This window comes from Saimiri boliviensis, chromosome 13 (genome assembly GCF_048565385.1).
Source record: "Saimiri boliviensis isolate mSaiBol1 chromosome 13, mSaiBol1.pri, whole genome shotgun sequence".
In the NCBI taxonomy this organism is placed as follows: domain Eukaryota; kingdom Metazoa; phylum Chordata; class Mammalia; order Primates; family Cebidae; genus Saimiri; species Saimiri boliviensis.
The window spans coordinates 103,327,569-103,342,089 of NC_133461.1; the positions used below are offsets into that span (position 1 = coordinate 103,327,569).

The following is a 14,521-nucleotide window of genomic DNA, read 5'->3' on the forward strand; positions in this document are numbered from 1 at the left end:
ACCACCATACCCAGCCCTAGCTGTGTTTTGATGACTCTGGAAGCAGTGAAGGTGCTGTAATCAGAAGAGGAGATTGAGCCATGAAGTCTTGGTAAGAAGTTCTTTATAACAGGCCAAGTTTACAACATTGAAGGCTCCATCAGGGGCAGGGCAGTGACACTGGAAATTGTGGAACTGTTTGGGATATTACCAGAGTTAGAGATCCAGGTTTCTGGAAGGGATTGAGGACATTAAGCAACAAACGGACAGCACTTTGACATTTCCCACTAGCTCAAGAACCTGTAGTGATTCCCAGTCCAACTCACTGGATTCCCAGCAGAAAATGGAGAGGAAGCACTTCTGATCACCACTGGTCATTCCACGGCATCTGCCTTCCAACCTCATTCAGGCGTGGTGGCAGTCAAGCTCTGGCTCCCAGCATATGTGAGTCCCGGCGGAGTCCCGCACTGGTGTTTCCTTATGGAACCCCACTCCCCTCCATTCCTTAAGACCCCTCATTTTCCTCAAAACCCACCTGGGAGTCACCTCTAGAAAACTCTGCTCCTTCAGGGGCTGCCTCAACTACAGCCCCCAAATGACCATTGCCAACTGGACAAGCCCCCTGAACTGTGGCGCCCTGTCCCCTCCTCACCACTGAAGACTAGCAGTACAGAATTGGCCATGCTGCCCAAAGGGGCTGCGTCTGGGCTTCCCCACCTGGCAGAAGTGATGGCTCGCTGAATCTCTCTCCAGCTGATGACAAGAAGACAGAACTCGGCGTCTGTGAGCTGCAAAGACTCCTGACTCCCCAAGTCCTTGGGTCTCCCTCTGCGCCCCACCCATTCTGCAAGGAGTCAGCGGTGGCATGTTCTAAGATGCCAACCTGTCACTGAAGCTCCCATTCCACCTTGCTGACACCCGACTGCCTGGGACTCACAGGTCCAGGATGACCCGCCATCCCCGGTGTCTACCAAAAAAGTGAAGCCTCCTAGATTTCTTAGCCTAGGAGAGAAGAAGATATGCAGCAATGCAGAGAAGATAAATACTGCAGATTAGATAACTGGACAAAAACGCTTGAAATTACTCAATGGCACAGCTATCTTTTAATTACCTTGGAACGGGAGATAAGAGTAATGGAAAGCTACAGATAATCCATTAGTTTCCAAAAACCTTTCACATCCAATGTGCCATTTGAAGATGCTTTCGAGACACAGAAGAGGCTAGTGAAGGGCTTTCAGGAAGGAAGTAAAATCCAAAGAACAGGAATAACACAGTTTGCTCCCCATAGATGCTAACTTCGGCACAATACTGTTATTAACCACAACTCTACGTGCTCTTTCCCATTAATGGAATTGTTAAATCTTTTCCAAGTGTGACAAGTGGCCTCTGATCACTCCCTAGGGATTTTCTGTTCTTTAGCCACTTACCAGTCACAATAAATTTTTCTGCAGCTCCATTTAAAACGTTATTCTCTGGGGGGTAGTCTAGTTTACTTTGAATAGCCTGTAACAAATATCCCCAATCAAGAGCGGAAAGGCTTGCTCCAACCCACTCTAACAGGCAGAGAACTCTGCCCAGCCCAGGTATTAAATAACTTCATGACTACAGAACAGTGGAGACGGGCAAGCTCCTAATGTAATTTGGCTCTCTTACTTTTACAGATGAGAAGAATGAGTTCCAGGAAGGGAAAGGGACATGTCCAGGGTCACATGAACTAATGAGTGGGAAGAACCTACACCAGGTTTGGGTCCCTTAAATCCTGAAGCCATATCTAATTTTAAATAGACCATTTTCTTTCCATTTTCTGGTTCTTTCTAAAACAGCCTGCAGGTGTATGAGATGTGCCACCCAGTCCCCCTTGAAAGAAAGCCTTGGGGCCCGGCTGTGGGAAGCAGGGTCAGCACAGAGCTGCCAGCTCTCAGCTCCTTCTGGATCTGCCTCAACTAGAGAGGCCTCTTGAGACCTTGATCACCTCAGAGTCACCACTTGAGACCTCAATCATGTAGGGGTCACCACCTGAGACGTGGATCACCACCTGTGGTCTGTCCTGCAGACCCTGAGTCAATGACGGATGGATGAATGCACTCTCACACCCAGTACAATGATTTCAAGAGGGCTAAGGATAGTCATCAACTGCTTTCAGAGGGCGATTACAGCTCACCAACCATGCCTCCCTGTACCTCCTCACATGCATTCAGTATAGATTTAATAATAGAGACTCTAAGTCAACATGCTTTCATATAATTAACATGGTTAAAAGAGTGGTTTTATGAATGATAAAAGGTCTTGATCCCAGGGCCCAGAGCAAACACCACTAACAGGTAATTCCCCTTCGACCTCCCCGAGAGGACCATCCAGCACAAAGTTTACATGAGTAAACAGAGTAGAGACAAAGGGACGTGGCATAAGCAGACTGAACTGGAAAGCTTTATTGTCCCTAATCTCTTACCCTATGACTTAAAATTCTAACCTAATTAACTGGCTGCCTTCGGCCTGTTCCATTAAAACTTTTCCACCTTCCAAAAAGCTGGAGACTATAATCTTCTAACTTTCCCTAGTATTTCCCTAATATTTTGCAGCCACCCCAAGTGAATCCCAGCAGTCTGAGCTGCTCTCCAGTGCATGCTTCCTGGACACCCAGCACCGAGTGACTGAGGCAGGTGGGGTACAAAGGTCTGGCCATTTCTGCCCAGGAAGGGCTACAGTGATGCCCAATGTTCACTGCAGGGGTCCCCAGTCCCACTCTCTCCAGAATGTGGTCTTCCTCCCTCCCCAACCAGTGATACAGCAGGAGAGGGAAGTGAGACACCTGGGATGCCTAGACCATCTCCTTGCAGGCCTCTGCCCAGCAACCCCAAACCCATAACCCAGATACCTTTAGTTCATGTGGAATGGGCCAGGTTCCAGGAGCCAGCCGAGCAGTATGTGCACATAGATGCCATCGTCCCTTCTCCTGGGGAAGCTGTGGGTCGCTCATATCCTTGTGGCTCTGACAGCATTTGTTGGTTTCACTCAAAGAGGTAGAAAGTTTAAAAAATAAGGCATGATTTTGCAGAAAAGCACAAGATACTTGGGTTCCCGTTATTTGACCATCTGTGGGTGAAGTGACCCTCTGTACAGTACCCTGGTTCGTGCCTGCCACCCCGGGGTAATTATTAATAGTGCTGTCTTTCACCCTAAAAGGCCTCAACTGTGGTCATGCCATGCAAAAGTCATGGTACCTCAGAGCAAATCTATCTGGCTGTCTATCCTCTCCAGTCTTGGATATTCTGAGAGAGAGAGGAAGAAGGTGTTCTGAGTGGTGAGTGAAAAGAACGTGCTTCCAGGACCAAGCTGGGTTTGAATGACCTCCGGACCAGGCACAGAGACTTTGGATGCATCTCCCAGCCTCTTATTGCTTTATCTGAAAAAGGAAGTACTTAAACACACCTAGCCCTCACGCATGGTTATTGAGAACACCAAGTCAAATACTGGATGTGAAGTTCGTCTGAAAACCGTGAAGCCCTATTCAGATGTAAGTGTGGCCAAAATGCCTAACTATAAGTATTGGCTAAATGAATGAATGCTTGACTCATTGAATGGATGGAACAGGGGGAATATTATCATTATTATCAATATGTGACAATAATAAAATGACAACCAGGTTTTTTTCTTTCCCAAGTCAATGGGTCTCCCGTCAAGAGGTAAGGTCTAATCCCCTAGCCTTGTATATGAGCTAGACTGAGGGACACATTTCTAAGGAAGAGAACAGAACACAGCTCAAGTGACACTGTGGATGTTCCAAGGCTAGACTATGAAAGGTCCTTTGGCCTGGCTCTCTCGGGGCACCTGCTCTTCAGTCCTCACTGCCATGTTGTGAAGAAACCCAGGCGACCTTGGAGAGGCTGAGTGTATGTGTTCCACTCCTCGGCCCCAGTGGAAGTCCCAGCAAGCAGGTTTAACAGACAGCCTTTGAGGTGACTGCAGTACCCATCAATGTCCTATTGCAACCTCACAAGAGATCCCCAGTGAGAACCACTTCCTGAGCCCAGTCAACAATAAAGGATTGTTTTGTGTTTAAAAAAAAGTCAATGGGAATGTGTCCTGAAAACAAGATGCATCTCTTGGAGCAAACTGCCTCCCAAGGATGTGAGAAAGGTCACGGTAGGTATGACTCTCTGCCTATGCAGCTGGAAACGTACCACCCTGACAGCGGCCTCTGGGGTACACCACCCAAAGCACTCCGTTCTCTTTAATAGCCAATTATAACTGTCATCTCCGCAAGTATCTTAATCTTTGAAATTACTTTTGCAGGCACTACCACCTCTTGGGATAATGATTCCATAAGCTTCTTCCCTACGAAACTCCTCCAGAATTTGAAACAATACGTGCATGTCCACTGTATCCGCTGTACTTACCATTTTAGAGATTATGATCATGTTCACTCTTCAGCTTCCTGGGATTTTTCATCACAACCCTTAATGGCCAGCCAGTGTGGCTCCTAAAGCGTTCAAGACCTGGGGAGTCAATGCAAACTTCCAATGAAACAGAGCTTAACTAAATAGCTTATTTGTTCATAGTTCTATAGTTTTAATAGGCTTTGAAAACAGCATGTGGGTTTTAATTTGTGTTAATGAATGTAGTCCCTACTGAAGTCCTTGCAAATAAATGCACAGTGATCTGAACTGAATGTTAAGATTTGTATGTATGGTTTTTATTACATGTTAAAAGCGTTATTTTGTTTGTTTGTTTTGAGACAAAGTCTTGCTCTATCACCAGGCTGGAGTGCAGTGGCATGATCTTGGCTCACTGCAACCTCCAACTCCCTGGCTCAAGCCACTCTCCTGCCTCAGTCTCCCGATAGCTGGGATTACAGCTACCTGCCACCACACCCAGCTAATTTTTGGATTTTTTAAAAATTATTATACTTTAAGTCCTGGGGTATATGTGCAGAATATGCAAGTTTGTTACATAGGTATACAAGCGCCATGGTGGTTGGCTACATCCATCACTCTGTCATCTACATTAGGTATTTCTCCTAATACTATCCCTCCCGCTCGCCCCTTCCTCCCGACAGACCCTGGTGTGTGATGTCCCCCTCCCTGTAATTTGTGTATTTTTAGTAAGACGGGGTTTCACCATGTTGGCCAGGATGGTCTTGATCTCCTGACATGATCCGCCCACTTTGGCCTCCCAAAGTGCTGGGATTACAGGCATGAGCCACCACGCCCAGACCAAAAGCTATATTTTTTCCTTGGGAATAAAGCTCCACAATCCTAGAAAAAGAAAAAAAAAAATACAGCCAAGAAGATGTTTGCATGCCTCATGCCACCCTGCTCAAAACCCTCCAGACTCACTGCTTCTCGCCTGCAGGATAGAGTCCATGTCACTCAAACTGATGGGCGGCCATCACAGTCCTCCAGCCTGATCCCTCTCTACCCAGCAAAGCGTCAGCCATGGTCAATCTGATTTTCTCACTGACTGCCACTCCTGTATTGCCTCTCGCTGCTGTGCCTGTTTGCCAATCCTGCCTCCCATGTCGGGAGTGCCTGTCTATCCTCACCCATAGTTCCCAATTCCCTATGTAAGTTCTAAGGCTTTGCGAAGATTGATGTATTATGCCTTTTCTTCTTAGAGGTCTTTCAAAGAACAAAGAGAGAATTTACATATTTTTTACTAAATAAAACGTATTTTACTTTGCAATTACCATATGGGACCCTGGCATCATTTTTATCAAGAGCAATGTGAATAAGACCCATGACAGAATCCAGGTAATCTTTTTCTTATATCTTAAGACACTTTACTATTTCATTATCCTGAAAATTATTGTTATTCGATTACTATTATCCTGATAATTCCACCATTCTCCCATTTCAAAATTATTTTCAGCTGGGCATGGTGGTTCACACCCGTAATCCCAACACTTTGGAAGGCTGAGGCAGGCAGATCACGAGGTTAGAAGTTCAAGACCAGCCTGCCCAACATGGTGAAACTCTGTCTCTACTAGAGATACAAAAATTAGCTAGGCATGGTGGCAAGTACCTGTAATCCCAGCTACTTGGGAGGCTAAGGCAGGAGAATTGCTTGAACTGGGACCCGGGAGGCAGAGGTTGCAGTGAGCCAAGATCGTGCCACTGCACTCCAGCCTCGGCTACTGAGTGAGACTCCGTCTTAAAAAACAAAAATTATTTTCATCATTTTTGGCATGGTTGGGAACAACTGATAAGTGACCCAACTGTTAAGTAACAATTGTTCCCAACCATGCCAAAAACGATGCAAATGATTTTGAAGTGGAAGAACCATGGCATTGCCCAGAAGGATGCAATAGTGAGGCAGCTCATCAGCCTTCCTTTTTTAAAACAATTTTTAATTGTTTTTTAAATTTTTTGTGAGTACCTACTAAGTGTATATATTTATGAGGCACACGAGATGTTTTGATACAGGCATGCAGTGTGAAATAGGCACAGCCTGAAGGATGGGTCATCCATTCATGCAAGCATGTATCCTTTGAGTTACAAATAATCCAATTGCATTCTGTATTTTAAAATATGTAATTAAGTTATTATTGACTATAGTCAGCCTATTGTGCTATCAAATAATAGGACTTACTTGTTCTTTGGAGCTTTTTTGTACCCATGAACCATCCCCACGTCCCTAACTGCCCTTCCAGCCTCTGGTAAACGTCCTTCTACTCTCTGTGAGTCAGTTGATTTGATTTTTAGGTCCCACAAATAAGTGAGAATATTCGATGTTTGTCTTTCTGTGCCTGGCTTATTTCACTTAACATAATGATCTCCAGATTTTTTTTTTTTTTTTTTTTTTTTTTTTTTTTTTTTTTAGATGGAGTCTTGTTCTGTCTCTTAAGCTAGAGTGCAGTGGAGTGATCTCAACTGATTGCAGCCTCCATCTCCCGGGTTCAAGCAATTCTCCTGCCTCAGCCTCCTGAGTAGCTGGGATTCCGGCATGCACCACCACACCTGGCTATCTTTTGTATTTTTAGTAGAGACAGGGTTTCACCACGTTGGTCAGGCTGGTCTTAAACTCCCGACCTCGTGATCCGCCCACCTCAGCCTCCCAAAGCGCTGGGATTACAGGCATGAGCCAACGCACCCAGGCTCCAAGTTGTTGATCTACGTTGTTGCAAATGACTGGGTCTCCTTCTTTGAATGGCTGCACAGTACTCCATTGTCCACGCGTACCACATTTTCTTTACGCATTCATCTGCTGATGGACACAGTTTGCTTCCAAATCTTAGCTATCGTAAACTTAGCATCCAAACTTAGCTATCGTAAATGGTGCTGGAACAAACACAGGAGTGCGGACACCTCTCTGATATACTGAGTTCCCATCTTTTGGATTTTATACCCAGCAGTGGGATTGCTGGACCATCTGGTAACTCAATTTTTAGTTTTATTGAGGAATCTCCAAACTGTTCTTTTCATTTTCTTATTACCCAAAGAATGACACCATCTCTCAAGAAGGTACAAAAGACAGCAGGAGACACCATCTTTGTAGGGTGCTTTTTGTCTTCATTGAACGCACTTGACAAGTCAGAATGTTTCATTTTCCACCCATAAAGGCAAAGAAAATAAAATGGACAGAAAAAGACATTTCAAATTATTAGATGAACCAGAAAATGAAATGAAAAGGGACAGAGTGACACTCTAGACACTAATAATGACGGTAAAATATATCCTTAAAGTGAGAGCTCAGGCTAGCAGGCCTCAGATGACACCATCCTAAGTAAGTGTCCTCAAACTTAAGAATCAATGCGTGAACAGCGCATTTTTTTAAATTGTACTTTACGTTCAGGGGTACATGTACAGATCATGCAGGATTGTTGCATAGGTACATACATGGCAAGGTGGTTTTTTAAGAACAAAAAGGAAATACAGCATTTTCGCCCTGTTAATCAACAGAAAAGACTTCATCACGCAATAATTTGTGACAAGAGCCTGGATCATCTTCTTTTGTTAAAAGGATATGTGGCCGGGCGCAGTGGCTCACGCCAGTAATCCCAGCACTTTGAGAGGCCGAGGAAAGTGGATCGCCTGACGTCAGGAGTTTGAGACCAGCTTGACTAACATGGTGAAACCGTCTCTACTACACACACACACACACACACACACACACACACACACACACACACAAAATAGTCAGGCATGGTGGCACATGTCTGTAGTCCCAGCTACTTGGAAGGCTGAGGCAGAAGAATCACTTGAACCTAGGAGGCGGAGGTTGCTGTGAGCCAAGACTGCGCCATTGCACTCCAGCCTGGGTGACAAGAGTGAAAACTCCATTTCAGAAAAAAAAAAAAAAGGACACGTGATGGCAGTGTTTCATTTTTAATTTTGTTTGTGGCTTACAATTTACCCAATGCAAGGAGGTCGGCTACGTATACATTCTCATTAAAACTTTCAGTAAAGCTGTTTTCACTATACTTTTATTCTCACTTTTGTAAAGTATTCACAGGATGAGTTACAATATGAAAGTAAATAAATAATCCACCGGACATGGATGGTAACTGGCGACAACCCTTCATCCTGGCACCTGAGAACGGAGGTCTGGGCAGAGTCCTGTCTACCTCCTAAAACTTTCTCTGGCTGTTCCAGTCTGCCCAGAACTTTCTCTTCCCTGAATTACTATTCCAAGAACTTTCACCAAAACTGTCTGGAGGTGAATGCAGGTTAGTTCTTGCTTGGTTTCTTATCTAGCCCAAATCATAAAGTTATTTGAGGCAAAGACACTCATCCAACATTCAAATGCTGTGACGGGGACCACGGCTGGCCATGGAGACACAACAGTAGTTTGTACCCTCATCCCTGCCCTCATGGCATTTACCCAGGACCTCGGCTGTACCCAGTGTCTCGGCTGTGGCGGCACCAAATGTGAGTGCAGTGGAAGGGCTCAGAGCTTTAGTGTAGACACGCCTGGGTCTGAATTCCACCATCACCACCTCCCATCTGTGGGACCTTCGGAAAAGTCTTCACCTCTCTGAACCACGTTCTCTTTTAGCTGAGAAGTCAAGACCCTATTTCCTTTCTTGAAGAGATGAGTATTAATTTGCTAGGACTGCCATAGCAGAATGCTAGACCGAGTGGCTTAAACAACTGCTGTTTCTTTTCTCACCATTTGGGAGGCGGGAAATCCAAGATCAAGATGGCAGCAGGTTTGGGTGCTCCTGTGGTCTCTCTGCTGGGCTTGCAGACAGCCCCCTTCCTGCTGTGTCCTCATGCCTGTCCTCTGTGTGTGTCTCTTTCTCTTCTAATTTCATACCACCAGTCATAATGGACTAGGGTGCACCTATATGACTGTTTTTTACCTTAACGGCCTCTTCAAAGGCCCTAACTTCAAACACGGTCACACTAGGGATTGGGGCTTCGATATACGAATTTAAGGGAGACAGAATTCAGTCCATAACAGAGTGTTACGAAGATTAAAACGTACTTTTTTAAAGAGACAGTCTCACTCTGTCACCTGGGCTGGAGTGCAATCACATCTCACTGCAGTCTCAACCCCTGGGCTCAAGCAATCCTCCCACCTCAGCCTCCCAAGTAGCTGAGAGACTATAGGCACCCGCCACCACACTTGACTAATTTTATCATTTTTTTGTAGGGACGGGGGTCTCACTCTGTCGCCCAGGCTGGTTTCAAACTCCTGGTCTCAAGTGATTCTCCCACCTCATGTTCCCAAAGTGCTGGGATTATCGGCAGGAGCCACAGCATCCTGCCAGAGCATATGGCTGTGTCCATACCTAGTACAACACAGAGGCTCAGTGTAAAAATATCTCATTGTCAGCTAAGGTATCTCGACCCCCATATCAATACTCTTTTTGTAAAACTATTTAAACAAGTTAATATGGTTTGGCTCTGTCCCCACCAAAATCTCATCTTGAACTGTAGCTCCCATAATTCCCTTGTGTTGTGAGAGGGAGCCAGTGAGAGGTAATTGAATCATTGGTCTGGGGGTCGGGGTGGGGGGGTCTTTCCCATGCTGTTCTCATGATAGTGAATAAGTCTCATTAGATCTGATGGTTTTATAAAGAAGAGTCCCCTGCACACACTCTCTTGCCGGCCGCCATGTAAGGCAAGACTTCGCTCCTCTTTCAACTTCAGTCAGGATTGTGAGGCGTCCCAGCCATGTGGAACTGTGAGTCCATTAAACCTCTTTCCTCTATAAACTAGTCAGTGGGTAAATTTATAAATTACAGTCAGTGCTTAATAAATGATGTACCCTCGGACATGCCTAGTACAGCGGTGAGCAGGTAGTAAGTAATCAGGGCACATTCACTGACTGACTCTATCAGGGAACTGGGTTGCTTTCAGATGCTGGCTTGTAAAGAATAGGAGAGAAAGTACCGCCTCTGAGGTCTGAAGAAGTGAATTCAAGTGTGGATTCTGCCCCTTAGCAGCACGTGAGCTTGAGATGGTACTTCATCTAAAACCCATTTCCTCACTTGTCAGATGAGAATCATAGCACCTCTTTCGCACAGTTGCTTTGAAGCCTAAATGAGGTAACATCTGTGAAATCAACGCTGCTGGCCCATAGCAGGAGATCAGTACATGTTAGCCAAGTTGATAAGGGTTTGTCTGACTTCATCTCCATGGAGGTCAGTAACAGTCATGCTCCCAACAGCGTTTTCATACAGGTAAATCTGGGCTCAAATGAACACAGAGATAAGTGTGACGTGGAAACGCAATGGATATGTCACAGGGCAACACAGGAAAGGATTAGAATAGGCACATTGGTCCGTATCTTGACGTTCTGGGGTGTTAAGCCTTCCAGATTTTTCCCCCACCCAAGGGACTCCCCTTTTACCCCCACCCCGATATACACACAAACATAGGCAGGAATATCTGTTTTATGGGGTCCTTTCCTTACCTCACCTTCTTCTATTGCTACTGGGATAAAGGGTGAGGGGTACAAGAGATTCTCCTCTGGCCACTCAATTCTCTTTTTCAGTTGATTTTACATTTGGGGCAAAGAAAATACAAGGTAATTCCAGAGCACACTGTACCAGAAAGCAGTGTTCAAAGACTAACAGGGTCAGGCCAGGGCACAGGCCAAATTTGGGGCAATTTGAACATCAGAAAAGAATTACAGTAAGTGTTTGTGGTACCTTGATGATTTTTTTAAAAAGATCTATACAACCATAGTGCTCCTAAAGAGAAAGAAAGAATGAGAGAAGGAAAATGGGGAAAAGCTCTTTTTTACAAGAAAACCATTAATAAATGAGGACAGAGTGATAGAAAATGATCATTGTGCAATCCCCAACATTATCATTGATTCCAGCAACAATCATCAAAAAATATATTGAATAAAGAGTTACAGAGAAATAGAATATTCACACAGTCTCAAGGCTATCACTCACGATTCCTTATTGATTAGAAAGGCAAAATACATCATTGCAATGGAAAGACTGTTCAGTTACCTTATCGACTAATTAATCGAACTTAGTATTGCCAGCAGTTGCCTCCTAATGACTCTAATCATGAAGAAACACCAGATAAATCCAGAATGGAGACATTCTGAAAGACACTGGACAGAACGTTCCAGAAAGTCAGTGTCAAGAAACAAAAGAAATGCTGCTGCACTCCAGCCTGGGCAGCACAGCAAGTGAGATGTTGCCTCTAAATCACAAAAAAAGAAAGAGACCAAAAAATGTACTATATAAGCTTAATTGGATTCTTGATTTTTAAAAATGATAAAAGATAATTTGGAGACACTTGGAAATTTTTAAATATATATTAGATATTAGATGGTATTGAATTATGATTAATTTTCTTAGCTATGATAAGGATATAGTGACTGGGAAAAAGAATGTCTTTTTCTTAGAAGATACATGCATCGCCACCATCCGGCTCCAGAGCTTTTTCATTTTCCCAAACTGAATCTCTGCACCCATTAAGTCTCAACTCCCTACTCCCCCTCCTCAGCCCCTGGCACCTACCATTCAAATTTCTGTCTCTAGAAATTCTCTCTTTTGATTGATTCTAGATTCAAGATTCAGATTCTCTCTTTTGGTTGATTTTAGATTTGGGGCAAAGGAAACGCAAGGTAATTCCAGAACACATTGTGCCAGAAAAGAGTAAGGGCCCCTTGAGGGACCGCATATGAATGAAATCACGCAGTATTTGTCCTTTTGGGACTGGCTTCTTTCACCCGGCACAATGTCTTCAAGGTCCCTCCATGGTGCAGCATGCGTGGGGATTGCCTGCTTTGGTAAGGCTGAATAATATTCCATTGCCTGGATAGAGCACATTCTCCTGTCCATTCATCCCACAACGAACAGTTGGATTGTGTCTACGTTTTGGCCATCATGAATAATGCTCCTATGAACATGGCGGTAGTGTTTTAAAGACATATGCATAAGCAAAAGTTTGGGCAGGTGTGATGGCTCACACCTGTAATCCCAGCACTTGGGAGACTGAGGCGGGCAGATCACAAGATCAGGAGTTCAAGACCAGTCTGACCAATATGATGAAACTCCATCTCTACTAAAAATACAAAAATCAGCCAGGTGTGGCGGCACGTGCCAGGTGGAGGTTACAATGAGTTGAGATCGCACCACTGCACTCCAGCTTGGGTGACAGAGTAAGACTCTATCTCAAAAAAAAAAAAGGAAAAGTTTGGTAGTCAATACCACCAAGTATTAATAAGAGTTATATCTGAGAGATAAAACTCTAGAAATTTTTTTGCTTTCGGCCAGGCACGGTGGCTCACGCCTATAATCCCAGCACATGGGGAGGCCGGGGCGGGTGGATCACGAGGTCAAGAGATCCAGACCGTGCTGGTCAACATGGTGAAACCCCGTCTCTACTAAAAATACAAAAATTAGCTGGGCATGGTGGCGCATGCCTGTAATCCCAGCTACTCGGGAGGCAGAGGCAGGAGAACTGCTTGAACCCAGGAGGAGGAGATTGCGGTGAGTCAAGATGGTGCCATTGCACTCCAGCCTGGGTAACAAGAGCGAAACTCCGTCACAAAAAGAAAAAAAAAAAAAGAAAGAAAAGAAAAGAAAATTTTTTGCTTTCATTTTTATAGTTTTTTTGTATAGTCTGAAATTGTTTATACATTGAGCATGTATTGCTCATATAATAAAAAAAAATCACTCTCTTTTGCCGGGAAAATACCATTTCCTATTCTCTAAGTAAACTTTCCAGCTCAGGAAATTACTGGGGCAATTGTTTTGTGGTAGAATGTTTATTCATTCAGCAAATCATTGAGCATGATAAAATACTATATTGTTTGCAAAGACTCTAGATATGTAAGGTTCTCTCATCTAACCTTAAAATTGTTCTCCCTACTTTACCATGTATATAAGAACATCAAATAAAATATTGGCCAGGCGTGGTGGCTCACACCTGTAATCCCAGCACTTTGGGAAGCTAAGGCAGGTGAGTCACTTGAGGTCAGGACTTTGAGACCAGCCTGACCAACGTGGTGAAATCTACTAAATATAAAAAATTAGCTGGGCGTGGTGGAGCATGCCTGTAATCCCAGCTACTCGGGAGGCTGAGGCAGGAGAATCACTTGAACCCGGGAGATGCAGGTTGCAGTGAGCTAAGGTTGCGTCATTGTACTCCAGCCTGGGCAACAAGAGCAAAACGAGAGGAGAGAGAGGAGAGGAGAAGAGAGGGGAAGGCAGTGGGGGAGGGGAGGGGAGAAGAGGGGAGGGAAGGGGAGGAGAGAGGAGGGGAGGGGAAGAAAGGGAAAGGTAGGGGAGGAGGGGAGGGGAGGAGAGGAGGAGGGAGGAGGGCCAGGCTAGGTGGTTCATGCCTATAACCCCAGCACTTTGGGAGGCCAAAGCAGCTGGATCACAAGGTCAGGAGATCGAGACCATCCTGGCCCACATGGTGAAACCTGGTCTCTACTAAAAATGCAAAAATTAGTTGGGCATGGTGGCGGACGCCTGTAATCCCAGCTATTCGAGATGCTGAGGCAGGAGAATTGCTGGAAGCTGGGAGGTGGAGGTTGCAGTGAGCCAAGATCGAGCCACTACACTCCAGCCTGGGCGATAGAGCGAGAGTCTATCAAGAGAGGGAGGGAGGCAGGGAGGGAAGGAATGCTGAAAAGAAGGAAAAATCACCCCATCAATGCTTGCTGCCTTGTCTCCCACCAATCCACTTGTGTAGTTATTTTACCCAGTATGATCATCTGACCTTCCTTTTACTACCGTCTTCTGAGTCTATTGCTCATTTATTTAAGACCTTCCAGAACCTATTCACATTTGGGACACGCGCGGCTTTGCGTGTGTACCAAATACAGTTGTTAAGCTTCAAGGGCTCCAGTGTCTTTCGGATGTGATCCCGCCTCATTCTTGTTTGCGCCCAGCCCCAGCACAGTGCCTGGCACCAAGAGGCCCTCCAGGCCTGTGTGTCCAATGAACGAACACCCATATGGACAGTTAGCTTAGGGGGAGGGGTGGCTGGGTCTTGTTTAGATACACACATACACCGAGCTATGGAATACAAATAAGAACATTTCTACCCAAACCATGAGCCTGACTGACGGCCCTCTGGTGACTTTTGTCTCCAAGCAGCAAGGAATTCAAGCAGAAAAT

General features: G+C 45.0%; 1 long non-coding RNA gene across 22 annotated transcripts in view; it reads right to left on the reverse strand.

Moving 5' to 3' along the window:
* LOC120360609 (uncharacterized) overlaps positions 1 to 14,521 on the reverse strand; it is a 78,635-nt gene that overhangs the window by 31,965 nt on the left and 32,149 nt on the right. For 19 of the 22 annotated variants that reach the window (XR_012513287.1, XR_012513283.1, XR_012513304.1 and 16 more), the window contains one exon: positions 2,855 to 4,475. This is a non-coding gene — a long non-coding RNA (uncharacterized LOC120360609). Of the gene's footprint in view, positions 1 to 2,854; positions 4,476 to 5,097; positions 5,235 to 14,521 lie in introns of all 22 variants that reach the window. The other 3 variants (XR_012513288.1, XR_012513295.1, XR_012513286.1) reach the window with 3 other exon arrangements.